Raw genomic sequence first — 14,383 nt, forward strand, 5'->3', positions numbered from 1 at the left:
TAATGAATCAACACGAAACCCAAGAGTAAAGGCATCTTTAACATTATTTTTCCAAAGACATACCTTGCCATTGCTGAAGGTTACCTTGTAGCCTTTGTCTTCCATTACCGAGATGGACACTAGGTTCTTTTTGAGGTCAGGTGCATTTAATACATCCTGTAATTTCTAGCCTTCTTGAATGGTTTTCCTCTTCCTTGATTCCTAGCTCTCCTCTTACCTTTGCTATTAAATTTTTCATTCCTTTGATTGCCATCGGACGGATTTTGATCATCATCCCAGTGTGAGTCCTTTCTATCAGGGCACTCCCTTGCATAGTGACCTTCTTTATCGCAGATGTAACATCATCATTTTCTTCCACCCTTAGGTCCAGCCTTTCCTTTTGATTTAGTCTCGGAATTATTTCTTTTCTTAGCATGAGAAGAAAAGGCAGCAGGAGGACCTTTAGGCATGGGCATTTCTTGCTCTTCTACCCTTGCTTCTTCTTGAATGCATCTAGCCATTAATTCCTCAAAACCAGGAATTATATTATTGTTCAAAAGAGTAGTCTTAAACAAGTACCATTCAGATGGTAATCCTCCAAGAGTTGTGAGTGCCATTTCTCTGTCAGTAATAGTCTCCCTAATAGATAGGAGATCGTTCTTGATCTCGGTGATTCTTAAGAAGTATGTTTGCATAATCTCATCTTTACCCTTCTTGAATTACCTCAGTTTATTTCTAAGAAACAAAACTTGATTTGCATCATTAACTTTAAACATACTCACCAATCTATTGTAGATTTCCTTGGAGGTGTCCAGTTTAGAGATGTAGGCCACCAAGTGCTTGTCTCTAGAGTCCCGGGTGATCTTCTTTGCTTTGACTTCTTCATTTTTCCATTTGTTCCAGGCAACAATGGATGCGTTTGATGGAGGCTCAACAATATTGCCTCTTACATGGTCCAACACTCCTTGATCCTCTAGGGTTAGATTGATAGACATCTTCCATCTGTGATAGTCAGCTTTCTCATGGAGCTTGTCTTCAGTAGGAAGTAGTGTTGAGGACCCCATAGTTCTTTTAGGATAGCCTTGCCAATCTTCTCTTCAGTGATTTCTCTTACTCTTGATCGGGCTTTGTCTTCACCTCAGCTCTGATACCATGTTAATTTATGGTATGTTCTATGCTTATAACAATTTACTTAGTTTTCTTATTATATTCCATAGATTAGAAATCACATGTACATAAAGTAAAGTGCAGATAGAAAATTAAACGATTGACAGAAAACAAGCCAAGACAGGAGACACAATATGTGGCGGCTAGCCAGGGACAAACCCCACAATGTTTGGGGAAACCCCTTGATCAAATATTCTTTTATCTTCAATAATTCAGCAGAGATAAAAAGTACGATAAATTTGATTTATATTAGTAGTAGCAATCCATAGATCAGTAGCATCAACATTAGCAGCTTCATCATCAAAACTAGGGCAGTCGATATCTCACAAACCGACCATCGGATCGGCTTGATTCTACCACCAAAAGTTGCAACCTTTAGAGGATGTTCAAATGAACCTACAACGCAGCTTAGATGAGGAGATCTTCTGGTCCACGTAGGTCAGACTTCACTTCTGCAGTTGCAGCTTCAGTTTTAGCAACTTCCTTCAAATGAGGGCTGTCGATATCTCGCAAACTGTCCGTCGGATCGACTTGATTCGACCACCAAAAATTGCAGTTTTCAGAGGAGGTTCAGATGAACCTACAGTGTAGATTAGAAGAGGAGTTTTGATGGTCCATGCTAGTCAAAGTTTGGATCTGCAGTTGCAGCTTCAGTTTTAGCAGCTTCTGGCTTCACATGTGTGAGAGAGAGACCCTTTTCTGTGTAGTAGAGAAGAGACCCTTTTCTACGCAGTAGAGAGAGAGAGAGATGTGATGGGATGAGTGAGTGCAAATGTGGAAAAGTCCTCCTGTATTTATACACAACTGTTGATGTTTGAATAGATGCGACTATTGGGTTTCTGAGCCTACATGAGTTGTAGGCCGACTTGATAATAATTCCATAATCAAAATAAATTCATGTCTCCATGAATACTTATCAGAATTGGATGAACTTTAGATCAATCCTACATCTCTCGATGAGAGGAATCTAATGAACATATTGTCAATGATGAATAAGATTACCCACATCAAGTTTGGCCCTAGTCGCCAGTTTTAACAAGCATTAATTAAACCAAAAGGAACCACAACAAACTCATATTGCCCATACCAGGTCCAGAAACAAGTCTTGTTGATGTACTCTTCTTTGATGCATACCTCATGATATTTTTATCTTAAATAATTATTTGAGAACATTGTTTCTCCCTTCAAATGATAAAGAAAGTCATTGATCCTTGGAAAAATATACCTGATCTTAATTGTCACCTTGTTCATCTTCTTGTAATCAATGCACAACCTAAGAGTACCATCCTTCTTCTTCACAAACAACACTGGTGCACTCCAAGGAAATACACTTGGCATAATGTTTCCCTTGTCAAGCATTTCCTTCAACTGTAACTTCATTTCTACTAACACTAGAGTGCTCATCATATAAGGTGCCTTTGATATTGGTGCTACTCCTAGTAGCAATTAAACAGAAAGGTACACTTCCTGTTGGCTTTATGTTTCTGGTGTTTCTGGTATGGCTCTATGATTCATGTGTTGTACTTGATGGCAACTCATACAGGTGGCAATGCTCTGATCAGGCTCTCAAAATGTTGAAAATTAAGAGGTACGCAGGAGAATAGTTCAAAAGGTGTGGACTCGCAGGTACGACGGCCAGGAAGTGCGTCCATACACGCAGGTCACCCGTTCAGAAGGTGCGTACCCCCAGTTCACTTACTTCAAGGCAGAGAAGCACGCTCACGTGGGGTTTCTTAGGTTTGGCCCGTGGTATTTAGCTCGCCGTTCTTGTTTCTATGGTTTTGGCCCGTGGTATAGGATCTAATTTGACTATAAATAGGGAAGGAGATCACTTGGCCAAGACATCTTTGCAAATTGAATATCTTAAGATCTGAAATATTTGGTTATTGGTTTAAAAGCTTGATCTCTCGGGTGCATGATCAGATCTGGGCATCTGACTATCTGTAGCACACTGGTGGACTGCCAATTCGGCCCTAACCAGAGGTACGCAGGTGATTAACAGTGCAAGTGCATGGGTACGCACAACAGAAGAAGGCGCACTGCGTGGGTACGCAGAGCATAAGAAGGCACAGTGTGTGGGTATGCAGCGCGACAGAGGTTCAGGTGCGTAGGCACAGTGAAAGTACGCGGCCCTTTAGAAGCCGCAGGTGCGTAGGTACGCAGCGCGATAGCATCTGTGGGTGCGTGGCTACAGTAACAGTACGCGGCGTGATTTAAGAAACAGTGCGTGTGTACGCGGTGCAGCAAAAGGCTCTCTGCGGGTATACACAGGGGAGCAGAAGGTGAAGTGCGGAGCCACGCAGGCCAGATAAAGAAAAACTGCGGATCTGTCTTAAGACCTTTTGTTGGCTGAATTTTTCTGTTGATAAGGTGTTCTAGGTTTAGTTTACTGTTATTGTTGATCTGGTTACTGCAGTTGACTGGGTGATTTACTTGTACTTGATGATCTCTTGATGTTTATGGATCCAGTTTGAAAATTTATGAAAAGTGGTCCTTGAAAGAAAAGAAGTAGGGGGTTGTAGCTCCCTTCCAGAAGAGACTGGAAAACGAGAGAGAGTTGTAGCTCTCTGCAGGTTGCAGCCTGCGTACTGGTAAAGGACTGCACCAGTACAAAACCATTGTAAAAGGAGTTTCTAATTTGAAAGAAGATAGAGACATATTGCAGCAGGTGGTTTTCACCCACATTGGGTTTCCACCTTACATCTGGTGTTCTTTGGTGTGACTATCTGTTTTCTTTGTTCATGCTCATTATTTTATGGTACTGACATGTAAAAATAATTCAAAGTATAAATAAGGAAGATTTATTAAAAGAACTAGATAATACTGATTCACTCCCCCTCTCAGTATTATTTCCAACAATTGGTATCAGAGAAGGTCCTTTAGAGAAGCTTGATCGCTTGAAGGAAGATCATTCATCATGAGCAACTACGAGAGGGAAGCATCAATCAGGCCACCAATATTTGATGGGACAAACTTCAATTATTGGAAGGTAAGAGTTACTGCCTATCTTCAATCTCTTGGTACAGAAGTTTGGGATATCATAGATACAGGCTGCACTTTTCCTTCAGCTACTCCTACAGATTCGGCCGAGAAGAAGAAATATGAAACAAATGCTAAAGCAGTCAATACTCTGCTAGGATGCTTATCTCAAACAGAATTCGTAAAGGTTATGCAATATAAATCCGCAAAGGAAATATGGGACAAGATTGTCTTGAGCTACGAAGGAGATGAACAGGTAAAGCGTGCTAAACTTCAAACCCTCAGGATTCAGTATGAGAATCTCAGAATGTATAATGATGAAAGTGTGGCTAACTATTTTCTTCAGGTAGACGAGATTGTCAATTGCATGAAAAACTTGGGTGAAGAAATAAAAGAGGCTATTGTGGTTGAAAAAGTTTTAAGATCATTGTCCCCCAAGTTTGAATCTAAAGTGTCTGCAATAGAAGAAAAGGAAAATCTACGAATTCCTACTATGTCTCAGCTACACGGAATTCTAACTGCTTATGAAATTAGAAAGGGAGGTCCATCAGACAGGAGAGAAGCTGCTTTCAAGGCTTCAAGCAAAGGAGACTACTATGAAGCAATTCATGTGCTAGAAGAAGAAGAAGAATCAAATTTTGTCAGAAATCTTCAACGGGGTACTGGAAGGTTCAGAGGTAAGTTACCTTTTAAATGTTTTGCTTGTAGAAGGGTAGGTCATTATGCTGCGAAATGTCCTCATAAGGATAATATTGGCAAAGGAAAGGAACCTGCTAGATGGAGCAAGAAATAGAATGCAAATAAGAAAAGCTACTACACTCATGAAGATAGTGATGGTCTATCAAATAGTGATGAAGATGAACGAGGTAATGACTATAAACTTTTAATGGCATTTGAAGATGATGATTACATGGATGCTATAGATGTGGATAGCTTTCATGAAGAAATTTCTAGACTCAAGACATGTATAGAAGAAAAGAATATGATCATTGATACTCTACAATTTCAGATTGATGAAAAAGAAAAATATCTTGAAAAGTTAGAAGGCGAAATTGTTGGTCTTAGAAAAGAGATTGAGAAAACAAAGGCTATTAATCTTAAGTTTGTCAAAGGATCTGAAAATTTGGATGAGATCATTAATGCACAGGGTTCTCCACTAAATAGGACAGGTCTGGGGTATAATGGAGAAACTTCTCAAGCATCCACCTCAAAGAGTTATCTTGATGCAGCAAGAAGGAATGAGCAAAAGCACAATGGAGATCACCAGGTAAAGCAGGGACCAATTACAAACAAAGACTATCAGGTAAACCAGGGGAAATCTATCTTAAGGATGAACAAAAGCTACAACCAGCCACAGGTAAAATCCTCTCAATTTGCTTCAAGAATGAATGAAAATAGAAATTACAATCGTTTGGCTGGAAGATTTGATAACCACAGAAGTTTCTTCAATGGACAATGCTTCTCTTTCCATAACTTTGGTCACAAAGCAGCTCAATGTGTTGCATATGAAACGATCATGACTAGAGAAGCTCAAAAATAAAGAAGTATGACCGGGATTACAAAAAGGACCTATAACAACTTTTTGGTTCTTGAAAATGAAGTTGAATGTTCTATTTGCAATAACTTTGGTCATGAAGATTCTGAATGCAGGAGCAGGTTTCAGCAGACAAAGGAACAAGCCTCAAGCACCAAAACATGGAGAATAAAGGAACCACAAACAGAAAGATGTGGGATAGCATTTTATGCAGAGGGACAGGAAAATCTATGGTACATTGACAGTGGATGTTCGAAGCATATGACAGGTGACAAAGAAAAACTTGAATCATATTCTACTTTAGAAAAGGGAAAGAAAGTTTCTTTTGGAAATGATACTCCTGCAGCTATAAAAGGAAAAGGCACTGCTCAGTTAAAAGAAAAGGTCAAAGATGGAAATGTTTTGTATGTTGATGGATTGAAGCATAATCTTCTGAGTGTCAGCCAGATGTGTGTTCAAGGAACCGAGGTGATATTTAGAACAAATGGATGTCTTGTTCGTGATCTTGATACAGGTAAAACGGTGATCAAAGGTAAAAGAACTCCAAATAATCTATACATATTTGAAGAAGGACAACAACAATGCTATCTAAGCAAGGATGATGAACACTAGGTATGGCACCGGAGGTAGGGGAATCTAAGCTTTTTACAAATAAGGAAAGCATGCAAATATCAGGCAGTTCGCGGTCTTCCAGATATCAAAATTCCAGACAACACCATATGCAAGTCATGTCAGTTTGGAAAGCAAACCAAAACTAACTTTCCAGAGAAGGAAGGATCAGCTAGCATGCCTCTTGAGCTTGTACATACAGATGTATGTGGACCATTCAGGAAAAGGACACCTCGAGGAGAAGAATACTTGATATTATTCATTGACGATTTCTTCAGGTTTGTCTGGTTAGGACTTATGAAGCACAAAGATGAAGCATTCGAAAAATTCAAATCCTTTAAAGCCTTGGTTGAAAATGAATCAGGATACAAAATTAAGTGCCTAAGATCCGACAGAGGTGGGGAGTTTACCTCAAATGAATTTTTCGATTTCTGTGAAGAACATGGGATAAGAAGAGAATTCTCTACAGCTAGAACTCCTCAGCAAAATGGAGTGGTGGAAAGAATGAACAGAACAGTCCAACAAATGGCTCGTGCTATGCTTGATGAGTCTGGAACTCCCGCAACTTTCTGGGGTGAAGCTGCATATGCTGCAGTTGTTATTCTCAACAAAACAAATGTCTGGGTGAACAACACTCAAACCCCTCATGAGCTCTGGTATGGTGAGACTCCTTCGGTAAAGCACTTCAAAATCTTTGGGAGCAAATGCTATATTAAGAATACTGATGAGAAACTTGGCAAACTTGAACCTAGAGCAGATGAAGGCATTCTTCTTGGTTATTCTCCACACAGCAAAGCATACAAGTGCTACAATAAAAGACTTGGAAGAATTGTTGACAGCGTTGATGTAGTGGTTGATGAGAAGGGATACATTCCTAGGCAAGTAAATCATGAAGATATCGAAGAAGATGAAGACTACCCTCAAAGACAGAATGATGAAGAAGAAGAACCTCAAGAAGAACCAGAGGAGCAGATAAGGATAGAAGAGAAGACTCCATCCAAATATGTTCAGAAGAATCATCTAGAATCTCAGATTTTGGGGCAGAAAGAAGCAGGTGTACAAACAAGAAGAACAGTTGCAGAAGCTTCAAGCTATTTGGCATTACTCTCTTCCACTGAACCACAAAATGTGAAAGAGGCATGCAAAGATGAATGTTGGTTCAAAGCAATGGATGAAGAACTTGAGCAGATCGAAAAGAACAACACTTGGGAGCTGGTTCCTAGACCAAAGGATAAGAATGTTATAGGGGAAAAATGGGTCTTCAAAAATAAATTGAATGAAAATGGAGAAGTAATTAGAAACAAGGCCAGACTTGTTTGTAAAGGCTATGTGCAGCAAGAAGGAATAGATTTTGAAGAAACCTTTGCTCCTGTTGCAATACTTGAGGCCATCCGAATGTTCCTTGCTCTCTCAAGCTTTCAAAACTTCAAAGTATTTCAAATGGACGTGAAATCAACCTTTCTGAATGGAGACTTGGAAGAAGAAGTATACATTGAGTAGCCAGATGGCTTCATTCTTGGAAATGATCCAAATCTTGTATGCAGATTGAAAAAGGCTCTCTATGGTCTCAAACAAGCTCCAAGGGCTTGGTACTATCGCTTGGACAAATATCTTCATCAACAAGGTTTTTCAAAAGGATCAGCAGATAGCAATCTTTATATAAAAGTTGAAAACGACAAATTGCTAATACTTGTTGTGTATGTAGATGACATTATCTTTGGGAGCAATGAAGAAGCTATGAGTCAAAGCTTTTCCTTGGTAATGCAGAAAGAATTCGAAATGTCCTTGCTGGGAGAACTGACATATTTTCTTAGTTTGCAAATCCAACAAAAAGAAGGAGGGATCTTTTTGTCTCAAACCAAGTATCTCAAGCAGATTTTGAAAAAATATGGCATGGAAGATGCAAAACCAGTATGTACACCCATGGTCACAGGATGTAGCCTCAGTGCAAATGATGAATCAGCAGCAGTGCATCAACCAACCTACAGATCTATGATTGGAAGTCTACTTTATTTGACAGGTACCCGTCCAGACATAATGCATGCAGTAGGAATAGTTGGAAGATTTCAGGCAAATCCAAAGGAAACTCATCTTCAGGCAGTAAAGAGAATCTTCAAATATCTTCAAGGAACTCAAAACTATGGCTTATGGTATCCTAGAGATACAGATCTCACACTTCATGCTTATACAGATGCAGATTGGGCCAGAAGCGTGGATGACAGGAAGAGAACAAGTGGTGGTGCATTCTTTATGGGTTCCAGATTAGTATCTTGGTTCAGCAAGAAATAGAGTTCGATTTCCTTGTCTACAGCTGAAGCGGAATATGTTGCTGCTGCATCTTGCTGCACTCAACTCCTTTGGATGATGCAGACCTTGCAGGATTTTCAAATCACTTGTATACCACCCATTATCTTATGTGATAATACAAGTGCAATCAGCATTTCAAAGAACCCAGTCATGCATTCAAAGACCAAGCACATACCGATCAAGTATCATTTTCTCCGAGAACAAGTACTTGAACAAAAGGTCAAGTTGGAGTATGTTCCTTCTAAGGAACAAGTTGCTGATATACTCACCAAACCATTGCCCAAGGAGACCTTTGAATACCTCAGGCAAAAGCTGGGGGTTGTTGATGCATCATCATGTTGTGGAATCTCTTTTGATTGACGGTTGTACGCAAGATTCATCTGGGGTATAAGCGTACACTTGCTGGGTTGCGGATTGGTCGAGGATCGAATGGCACAGGTTCAGGGGGAGCATATAATGCATTGTTGGCATTATGGAGGAAGTACATCATGGATGCTGGTCTGAATATTGCTGCAATATGTCTCTATCTCATTCATGTTCATTTATGGTGTTTGGTGGATTATGGTTCTTCTTTCAGATCTGGTTTATATTCAAGGGGAGCATTTTCTTAGGGGGAGCATAACCCTTTGCCCTTGATGTCAAAGGGGGAGAATGACGTTGAAGATTTTGAGGTTGCCATCAAGTCCAAAGGGGGAGATTGTTGGCATTATGTTTCTGGTGTTTCTGGTATGGCTCTATGATTCATGTGTTGTACTTGATGGCAACTCATACAGGTGGCAATGCTCTGATCAGGCTCTCAAAATGTTGAAAATTAAGAGGTATGCAGGAGAATAGTTCAAAAGGTGCATACCCGCAGGTACGCCGGCCAGGAAGTGCGTCCATACACGCAGGTCACCCGTTCAGAAGGTGCATACCCCCATTTCACTTACTTCAAGGCAGAGAAGCGTGCTCACGTGGGGTTTCTTATGTTTGGCCCGTGGTATTTAGCCCGCTGTTCTTGTTTCTATGGTTTTGGCCCGTGGTATAGGATCTAATTTGACTATAAATAGGGAAGGAGATCACTTGGCTAAGACACCTTTGCAAATTGAATATCTTAAGATCTGAAATATTGGGTTATCGGTTTAAAAGCTTGATCTCTCGGGCGCATGATCAGATCTGGGCATCTGACTATTTGTAGCACACTGGTGGACTGCCAATTCGGCCGTAACCAGAGGTACGCAGGTGATTAACAATGCAAGTGCGTGGGTACGCACAGCAGAAGAAGGTGCACTGCATGGGTACGCAAAGCAGAAGAAGGCGCAGTGCATGGGTACGCAGCGCAACAGAGGTTCAGGTGCGTAGGCGCAATGAAAGTACGCGGCCCTTCAGAAGCCGCAGGTGCATAGGTACGCAGTGCGATAGCATCTGTGGTTGCGTGGCTACAGTAACAGTACGCGGCGTGATTGAAGAAACAGTGCGTGGGTACGTGGTGCAGCAGAAGGCTCTCTGCGGGTATACGCAGGGGAGCAGAAGGTGAAGTGCGGAGCCACGCAGGCCAGATAAAGAAAAACTGCGGATCTATCTTAAGACCTTTTGTTGGCTGAATTTTTCTGTTGATAAGGTGTTCTGGGTTTAGTTTACTGTTATTGTTGATCTGGTTACTGCAGTTGACTGGGTGATTTACTTGTACTTGATGATCTCTTGATGTTTATGGATCCAGTTTGAAAATTTATGAAAAGTGGTCCTTTAAAGAAAAGAAGTAGGTGGTTGTAGCTTCCTTCCAGAAGAGACTGGAAAACGAGAGAGAGTTGTAGCTCTCTGCAGGTTGCAGCCTGCGTACTGGTAAAGGACTGCACCAGTACAAAACCATTATAAAAGGAGTTTCTAATTTGAAAGAAGATAGAGACATATTGCAGTAGGTGGTTTTCACCCACATTGGGTTTCCTCCTTACATCTGGTGTTCTTTGGTGTGACTATCTGTTTTCTTTGCTCATGCTCATTATTTTATGGTACTGACATGTAAAAATAATTATAAGTATAAATAAGGAAGATTTATTAAAAGAACTAGATAATACTGATTCACCCCCCCTCTCAGTATTATTTCCAACACTTCCTTGTGAAGAAGTAACTTGAATCTATACTAGAAACACATTGTGAAACTGTTGCAAACCCGAGTACCTCTTTAAGATTTCCACATCTTCAACATCCATACCTTTATCACTCGAAACATGCACTGCAAACAATACAAAACCTTTCCTGCAACTACACTTTTCCTGCATAGTTGTAACCATTCTCATCGATGTAGGCTTCTTAATACCTTTCAAGATTCTGTTCCATCCATCATCATCCAATCACTTAATACTCTTTTCATAGATATCAACCTTACTCCTGTGAATGTACAACCAATCCATCCCAAGAAGAATATTATATGATTGCAATGGAAGCACATTTAAATGTGATGATGTAGGCATACCGTTCATCTCAATTGCATAACCTCTTGCCCAATGATGAACTCTTTTCTTAGTACCTATATCCAACTACACCAACCAAGACTCTCCATGTACTTATTTTCTCAAACCAAAATTATCCACTAGGTTAGGTTTAAGATAACTATAATTAGATCAATGTTCAATCAAAATGGAAACAACTCAATCATAGATATTACCTTCCATCACAATAATGGATGCCTAGTGAAACACCTGTTGGTTATCAAATGTTTCATATATATGAGGGATGATCTACCCAATATTCCCAACTCTCTATGCCTCCTGAGCATTGTAGATCTTAGGCCCAACACCCTGATACAACAAGAAATCCTTCTTGCGGTGATCCTTGTCATATATCCAACAATGCAAAGGCCCATTACCTCTACTCTGCTGCTCTCTAGGATGAGGTCCATGTCCCTTCTCAACTACGTTAAATTTCTTCTAAGGAGAAACATTTTCCTTCTTACCTACATCCTGAGGTCTTCCCCACTTCAGTGGCCATTTTCCTTTAGTTTTATCATTCCCTTTCCAACCCTGCTTAGACATTCCTATGCTTTGATTACTCATAAAAAGATTTCAACTTTCCAATGGCTTCCTTATGCGATTGAGGCTCATCATACTCAATCTGATCCTTAAATGGTATTGGAAGTCCACTAATAAATCTCTAAACTTTTGTCTTCTCATCCTTAAGATAAGGTACATACCTCAACAAATCCAAGAACTTAGTTGTGTATCCTTCATCTACCATAGATCCCATATTTAGGTCATAGAACTCCTTTGTACCGATGTCTTTGACATGCTTCACATCTTCCCACCAGATGTTTTCTTTCCCTTTGAAATTGAAAATAGTTGTTTTGGTCTTCATGTTCTCTGTATAGTCATTAAACTCAAATCACTTCCTCATTCATAAATACCATGCCTTTGCATCTTCTGATTTTCAGCTCTCCATCGAATGTAGGTAGTTTGGATTTCTTGAACTCACTTGGAAAATATCCCCTCTCACTCCGCATGTATGGATGATAACGATGATGACCATGATGCATATTTGAACTTTAACTAGAATATGATGATGATGATGATGATGGTAGTTAATGTCCACTGAGACCAAATTGGTCTATCGGACCTATAATTTTCATAGTTTTTAATTATCTAGCTCCTTGTCTTTCTTGGCGAGATTGGTGTTGTAGCTTTCTTTTTTTTCTCTACAGTCTTCCAACTTCCTTTATCTTGCATCTCCTTCATCTCTTCTGGTTCTTGAGACATTGGTGTCTTAGCTTTGCGATCTATTGTGTTCATCCTTTTGAATATAGTCAGAGAAGAAGTTTGGTCTAGGAGATCTTCCATGCTATTAAATGAAGATTTATTTTGTGCAGTATTTGAATCCTCATAACTATTGATTTGTTGGGCAGGGCTTTCTCCCTGCTTGTCTTGAGAGTTGTTTCTTTCTTGCCCGTTTTCTTGTGATTCAGAGCTTTCTCTAGATGATTCTTCTTTGATGACAGTGTAGTTTTCTTTTTGTGCTCCTTCCCACCATGTAGATCTGTGGTTGTTTGTTCTAGTAGAATTTTTCTGGGAGGCTTTTGGGCAATTTTTTGCTAGATGGCCTGTCTCAAAGCAGGATTGAAATCTAAAGAGGACACTTTCATAATCGAGTTTCTGGTTCGACACATAGTCTTTACTTGTTAGGTTTATTTCAGCTGGGAATCTGGTGCTGAAGTCCATTTCCACACAAATGTGTGCATGGGTGGTTCTGGCATATTCCTCTATTTCTGGGAACCTGCAGTAAAATTTCCCAATTGCATTTCCAATGGATTTTAGCGAGGAGAGATTCCAAAGATGCAATGGTAGGCTTGGAAATCTCACCCAAACTGGTGCTGAGGTTATGACTGTTGTAGAGGGATCGAATGATGGGTTCCATGGCTTCATGAATAGGCCTAATTTTTCCCAACACCAAGGGCCGAAATCTAGAATACATTGTTTGCTTTCAGCGTTTTCAAAATCTACTATAGCCACTGCATCTCCTATCAAGTGTATCCAAGAACCTACAATATTTGGCTTTGTCATCCCTGTCCAACCTGTGCCCACCATGATACCCCCATTAGTATTATCATCTTTTCTATAATTGATATGTTGTTTTCCCTCTCTCTACGAGTTCTGAAAAAATCTAGAAGATAACTAAGTTGACCTCTAATTGTTTTTCATATGCCTTGGAAAGCCTTTCATGTGATTGAATTAGCCTCTCATTATCTGCTTTGAAAATTCTGATTTCTACCTTTAAACTTCTGAAGGTGTCTTCTATGTTAGGAGAACACTCATCACTATGCTTCCCATATGATCTATAAAGAGAGTCTCATGAAATTTAGTTCACTAGTTTTCTAGTCATCTCTCATCCTCTTCTTCCTACAAACATACCATGTCAGATAAGGAAACTATAAAAATAATCAACATACCTTAGTGAATTTTAGGGGAGGTTATCTCGTCCGTAGAATCAATCGAGACAAACATGATACATGTATATACCTAATAATGTAAATATATCTAAATCATGAATACTAATACTAATTGAATACAATGACCTCATGCATGGCAACCATGATCATGAAAATAAATGTATGATGACATGCATCTAGTCCATCGAGTCCATGTCTTTGAACCATGCTCAGATACCAATTTATAACCACGCCTCCCACATTTACCCAATTTAAATGGTTTTTCTAGGTAAACATGAGATGATGGCTACTATGACATGAACCTACCTCCTAAATACATTTAAGGAAGTTGAGTCAACAAACTGGAAATTTACTAAACTTCCTTAGGGGCTATAGACCACCTAGCAGCAAAAAACCACTCCAAGTGCCCAAACCCAGTGTTGGATTTATTTGTTTTTGACCTCAGTCTAAAATAACATGCACGAAAAGGCTTCCATACTATTATAGATCTCCAACCACATGCATAATCCTATAAGGGTATGATTATAGCCAAAAAATTGAGTTTAGAGGGTGCAGTCCCATACTTTGAGATACCATTTTAGACTAGCATCTAGGCCACTACCCATAAATCAATAGGAATTTTGAGAATTAATAATAAAATTAGGAGAAAGCAATTTATAAAAATATTTATCAAATACTTGTCCTAACAAGGTCTAACCATGACAATCATTTCGTCAAATATACGGTCAACATGTAATCTAAAATTCATGTATGAATATCTAAAAAGGGGTTTGAAACTTATTTAGAATAGCCAAGAAGGTCTAATGCACTCTCATAATAACTGCAATAAAATGTGTTAGCTCATGCATTCGTTAAGAATTCATCGACTAATCAAAACATATAAGGATATATAG

The sequence above is a fragment of the Pinus tabuliformis genome, chromosome 8, assembly GCF_031772625.1.
Source record: "Pinus tabuliformis cultivar Carrire ecotype Pingquan chromosome 8, CPIR1, whole genome shotgun sequence".
Taxonomy (NCBI): domain Eukaryota; kingdom Viridiplantae; phylum Streptophyta; class Pinopsida; order Pinales; family Pinaceae; genus Pinus; species Pinus tabuliformis.